The sequence below is a fragment of the Felis catus genome, chromosome D4 (genome assembly GCF_018350175.1).
Source record: "Felis catus isolate Fca126 chromosome D4, F.catus_Fca126_mat1.0, whole genome shotgun sequence".
Taxonomy (NCBI): Eukaryota; Metazoa; Chordata; class Mammalia; order Carnivora; family Felidae; genus Felis; species Felis catus.
In genome coordinates, this window is record NC_058380.1 from 71,592,824 (window position 1) to 71,598,843 (window position 6,020).

At 37.7% G+C, this 6,020-nt stretch overlaps 1 pseudogene; it reads left to right on the forward strand.

The window, feature by feature from the left end:
* The first annotated feature begins 4,008 nt into the window (after positions 1 to 4,008).
* Positions 4,009 to 4,497, forward strand: LOC101100255 (annotated as a pseudogene).
* The last annotated feature ends 1,523 nt before the right edge of the window (positions 4,498 to 6,020 follow it).

Below are 6,020 nucleotides of genomic sequence, written 5' to 3' on the forward strand. Positions count from 1 at the left end.
GCAAGTAACTACCATCCCTTCAAGGTAGCTAACTCACTTCTGACCTCTTAGTCTCCACATATCTTAGAATTCATAAACTCTACAGTTAGTGTCCCGATAGATAGATAGATAGATAGATAGATAGATAGATAGACATCTAAAAGTCTTATGTCAAATTATTCATTCCTTTTTAAAAAAATAGGTCCTTTGCATAGGAAGAGAAAGCTTTTAAACAAAAACATTTTAAAGGTTTATGATTATTATATCTATAAGATAAAATATGAGGTGACAGGAAGAAGAAAACAGAGAAGGGGGAAGAAATGTAATACATCTTTTTACTCTGGCTGAGCCCAGCAGAAGCTAACTATAAGATCCAAGCACGAAATGATCAAGTTCCCAAAACTACACTCCCATCTACATCTTCTACCATGTTCCCAAACTCTATACTAATGTTCATTCTAGGCCCTTCCTCAAATTTTAATCTTGTACTTTCAATCCATTCAATCACCATCACATAATGAGCACACTAGTATGAAAACTTCTGTTCTTAGTGGTCTGGAGGTTCCTTAAGTGTCATCTCCCATCTTGAGACTTCAATCCCACTGATGTCCCTACCGTGGACATTCTGAAGTCATCTGCCCTCCCTACAACCAATCAGTGCCCTTGTGTACCCTTAACAGAAATTACCAACATCCTTGTGCATTCAGTGGAGGAACAGTTATATTTTAGACACTCACAAAGGAGTGGAAACAAAAGGAGCTGCCACTTTATCAACCCCTAAGCTGACCTCCTCATGATCTCAGAATTTACCTGCAAGTCATATTTCATTTTAGTGAAGCACTTCTTCATGGTAGCTGGCTAATTTCTGTAAAAGTAATTTACATCCATTTCCTCTTGTTACGTCACTGACTCCTCCCATAAGCCTAACAGGCAGCTATTAATCCATTATTTTCTCTTGGGACATCTTTCCTTCAGCTTTCATACTTTTTGGTATCCTAATATCTTAAAACAGTAAAGCTTTCAAAAGTGACTAACTTAGCCTAAGATGTTATTCATACATCTAAAAAGTAGTTTTCAGAAATATCTTACACAGCTAGCCCCTTCCTTCAAATGGTGTCTAATATAAAAACTTGATGTGGTAAGGGGCATTAAGGAATCTACTCCTGAAATCATTGCTTCACTATATACTAACTAATCTGGATGTAAATTTTTAAAAATAAAAAATAAAGTTAAATTACAAAAAAAAAAAAACTTGATGTGTAAGTGGCTCTGTTTTCAGGGGTGGGAGAACCCAGATAGGTGGGCTCGTGCTCATTGAGGCTTTCCAGAAGGACCTTTCCAGAAATCTAGGAATCTGTAGACCACATTTTGAAAAAACTTGTACTAAAGGAATATGAATTCTTTAAATACCTTATAAATATTGACAAGTTCTACCCTGATTTGTAGACCATGTCATGCTTGGATAGATCTAAATATTAAAAAGTATATGAACAAGTCAACATAGAATCAATGAAAACATACTGCAACAAAGAAAGGAGCCAGCCATAAGGCATGAAATCTCAGAATAGAAGTACTGTTAAAAAGGGGCACCTGGGGGGCGCCTGGGTGGCGCAGTCGGTTAAGCGTCCGACTTCAGCCAGGTCACGATCTCGCGGTCCGTGAGTTCGAGCCCCACGTCAGGCTCTGGGCTGATGGCTCAGAGCCTGGAGCCTGTTTCCGATTCTGTGTCTCCCTCTCTCTCTGCCTCTCCCCCGTTCATGCTCTGTTTCTCTCTGTCCCAAAAATAAATAAACGTTGAAAAAAAAAAAAAAATTTAAAAAAATAAAATAAAATAAAATAAAATAAAATAAAATAAAAAGGGGCACCTGGGTGACTCAGTTGGTTAAGCATCCAACTCTCTATTTTGGCTCAGGTCATGATCTCATGGCCATGGGACTGAGCCCCACATCAGGCTCCGTACTGCATGAAGCCTGGTTGGGTCTCTTTCTCTCCCTCTCCCTCTCCGTCTCCCTCTCCCTCTGTCTCTCTCCCACTTGTGTACTCTTTCTCTCCCTCTCTCTAAGTAAATAAATAAACACTTAGAAATACTGTTAAAAATAATAAAATGATTTCTAAAAGAACCAGAAAAAAACTCTAGCAACTAGTGTTCCCAAAGACACAGAAGATATGATTTTTGTAAAACAGAAATAGCAACTTTTAATGAAGAATACAGCTTAATGAGGAAAGAGATGCTGAAGAAGCTAGAAAAAAGTACAAGAAAGTCCAATACATCATAACAAAATTAGAAATCCATTGAAGGAGGTCAAAAGCAGAAGTGACATTAATGTACCTGGAACAATATATTGAGGACAAACTTGAGAAGGTATCACTACACAGAGAGGAAATGAGAACAAAAATGTTAATTATGACAGGAAAAAATAGTAAGTTTTAAGAACATGGAATTGGCTAGATCATCCTGACAGAAAACCAGCAACAAAACATTGGCCTTCAATGACACGCTGACCAGATGAACTTAACAGACATACACAGAAGAACAGGGAATAAAATCCAACCTAAGATTGATGTGTCTTGAAGAAAGAAATAAGAAATAGGAGGACCCAAGAACAAACTAAAAAAGAAAGAAAGAAGAAAACGAAGAACATTTTTCCAGCTTAAAAAAAATAAAAAGGCCTGAATCTATTTAAAAACACACACACACACAGGGTTCATCATGTTCCAGGAACAGTTATTGAAATAGAAACCATTGCTAGACACAAAAAGGCAAACTATTTTAATTATGTGGCTAAAGAAAAGTACTATAAGATGTAAGAGGAAGAAAAGCTTACCTAGAAAGGAAGAAATTCAAGTTTCCCCCAGTCTCCATTACACATTTAAATTCTGTTATAAAATGGAGGTGTTCTGTAAAATGTTGAGGGAAAAAATCCTAGTGAACCAAAATACCAAACTTAGTTTCTCCTTCACAAACAAAAGCAACAGAAAGAACTTCTCATGCAAGGATTCAGCAGGAATGCCACAAATGTACACTCTTCATAGAAATGTCCTAAAGTACATTCTATAGCTGAGGAAGTCAAAAGAGGATTTCAGAAGTCAACAGTCAAAATATGCAGGCACTGCTGTCAGCACGTATAGAAAACAATTTGACACAGAAAATAACTACAAAACTTATTGTAAATATAATTTTTGAGTTGCACTCAAAGCCAATAAAAAAAAAGAAGTTGCAAGGAAACTTTCATTGGTTAAAAGAAAATGCTATTTAGGAATAATTCCACGAGAATAAATCACAGAAAGGACAGAGAATGCCAAAGCTAAATAAATTCCTCACCATGAAGTAGAACAAGTTGAAAAGTATTTTTTGAACTTTATTTTTAAGAAATCGTAAGACTGCCATTTATGATATTCTGATGAACTAAAAGGAAAGCTCATTCCACAAGTGGACCCCTACAGGAGTCTGAAATTTTGAGGAACTGAAATTGTAAAGTTGTCCCACTGGATTACTAATGCCCCTAGGCTCCTGGAAGAAGGAAAAAGAAATCCTTTTGGAATGAACCAACCTTCAACACAGGCATCAAAGAATTCACCCCCCCCCCAAAAAAAAATCCAAGGAATATGAACAGCATACAGTAAGAAATCACAAAATATACAAGGAAAGAGGGTACCAGAAGAGAAAATCTATAGTAATAGCAGAGAGCAAAAGCAGACTTTCAAAAAGTTCAGATATTGCAACTATTAGACACAGAATATGGAAAAGTATATTGGATTAAGATATTTAAAGAAATAAAGAAGTGTTGGCTGTTGGTTAAGACATCCACTCTTGGTTTTGGCTCAGGTCATGATCTCACGGTTGGTGAGATGGATCCCCATCTGGGTCTCTGTGCTGTCAGCTTGGAGACTGCTTGGGATTCTTTCTCTCCCTTTCTCTCTGTCTCTCTCTCTCTCAAAATAAATAAATAAACATTTAAAACGAAAAAGGAAGAAGTGTTTAAAATATGATTCATGGGCTGGGGAATGGCCAGTGGCCTGCAGAGCAACATGCCAAAGTTTTATTGTGACTCCAGTGACCTATACCTCACCCATGACTCTCTATCTGTGAGGAAGACACACCACAGAGGTAGGAAACACAAAGAGAATGTGAAATGCTATCAGAAATGGATGGGAAAGCAGTCTCAGAGCCTGATCGACAAAACCACCACTGCATATCAACAAGGCAAGATTCCTCCTACTCCATTCTCTGCTTCTCCTCCTGCAGGGGCAATGATCCCACCTCCCACCAGTTTCCTGGGTCCTCCTTGCCCTGGTATGATGCCAGCTCCCCATATGCTGGGTCTTCCCATGATATAGGCCCTTCCCATGATGATAGGCGCTCCTCCGCCAGGGACAATGCCAGTGTGACCTGCTCCCGGAATGAGGCCACCTATGGGAGGCCACATGCCAATGGCACTTGGGCCCCCAGTGATGAGACCTCCCACCCATTCTGTGATGGTGCCCACTCAGCCAGGAATGCCTCAACCAGGCAAATAAGGAGAGAGGGGAGCTTCTTTATATCCATTTTATATTACTTGTTCTACTTCACTAGGAGATCATGGTGCTGTGACTCTGGGTGTTTTCTAACAGCATGACAAGGAAGACTTGCCCCCCCCCACTTCCTATTAAAGAAAGAATAGTTTTGGCAGAAGAGTAGTGAGACCCAAAAAAAAAAAAAAGCAATTTTCATTTGTATTGTGAGATGTGAAAATTATCAACTGTTTTAAAATAGTTTAAAAATAAATAAATAATAAAAATAATAAAAAATAAAATATGATTACAAACAAGAGACTATTAAAAAATGCTATAGACTGAATGCTTGTGCCCCCTCAAAATTCATATGTTGAAACGTGCCCCCAATGTGATGACAGTAGAAGTTGGAGTCTTTGGGAGGTAATTAGATCATGAGTGTGGAGCCTTCATGAATGGGTTAGTGCCCTTAAAAAAGAGACCCCAAAGGACTCCTTCACCTCTTCTGCCATGTGAGGACACAGTGAGAAGACAGACATCTATGAACCAGGAAGCAGGCTCTCACTAAACACCAATCTGCCAGCACCTTGATCTTAGACTTCCCAGCCTCTGGAACTGTGAGAAATGAATGTTTGTTATTTAAACCACCCAATCTATAGTATTTTTATTATGGCAGCCTGAAGAGACTAAGACAAAAATAAGCAGATTTAAAAAGAACAAAATTATATTCCTAGTAACAAAAAATAATAATAAAATCATTGAAATTAACAAAGTCCATGGAAGAGTTGAACCAGAAGATTGGACACAAATAATAGTAGTAGCAAAATGTTAGGTAGTTATAAAGAATTAATTCAGTATGCACCCTCCAGAGGAAAAAATATGGAAAACATAATAGGTAGGTAAAAAAACAGAAGATAAAGTAAATTTCTAACATACATCTACTTGGAATTTCAGAAGGAGGGATGAAATAGAATGGGGAAGAGGTAATACCTTAAGAGAAAATGACTAGTAATTTCTCAGAACTGACTGAAGAAACTAATACACAGTTTCAGGAAATCCAGTGAATTCCAAGTAGGATAAATAATAAGAAATCCAGGGACACCTGGGTGGCTCAGTCAGTTAAGCATCCAACTTTGGCTCAGGTCACGATCTCACGGTTCTCATGATCTCATGGTTCTTGAGTTTGTGTCCCACTTTGAGCCCCACTATAGACTCTCTGCTGTCAGAACCAAGCCAGCTTTGGATCCTCTGTCTCCCTCTCTCTACCCCTACCCCTCCCTCCCTCTCTCTCTCAAAAATAAATAAACATTTTTTTAAAAGGTTTCGAGAGCAAGTATAAAGACATTTCAGACAAAATAAAAATTAGGAATTTGTCACCATTAGACCATCATTAAAGAAAATTCTAAAACTAAGCTGCCCAATAGAAATATAATGAACAATATGTAAATTTAAATGCTCTGGCATAAAGCCACATTTTTAAATGCATGAAAAGGTAAAATTAATTCTAATACTGGTCTATTTAATCTAATATATTAAAAGTTATTTCAATA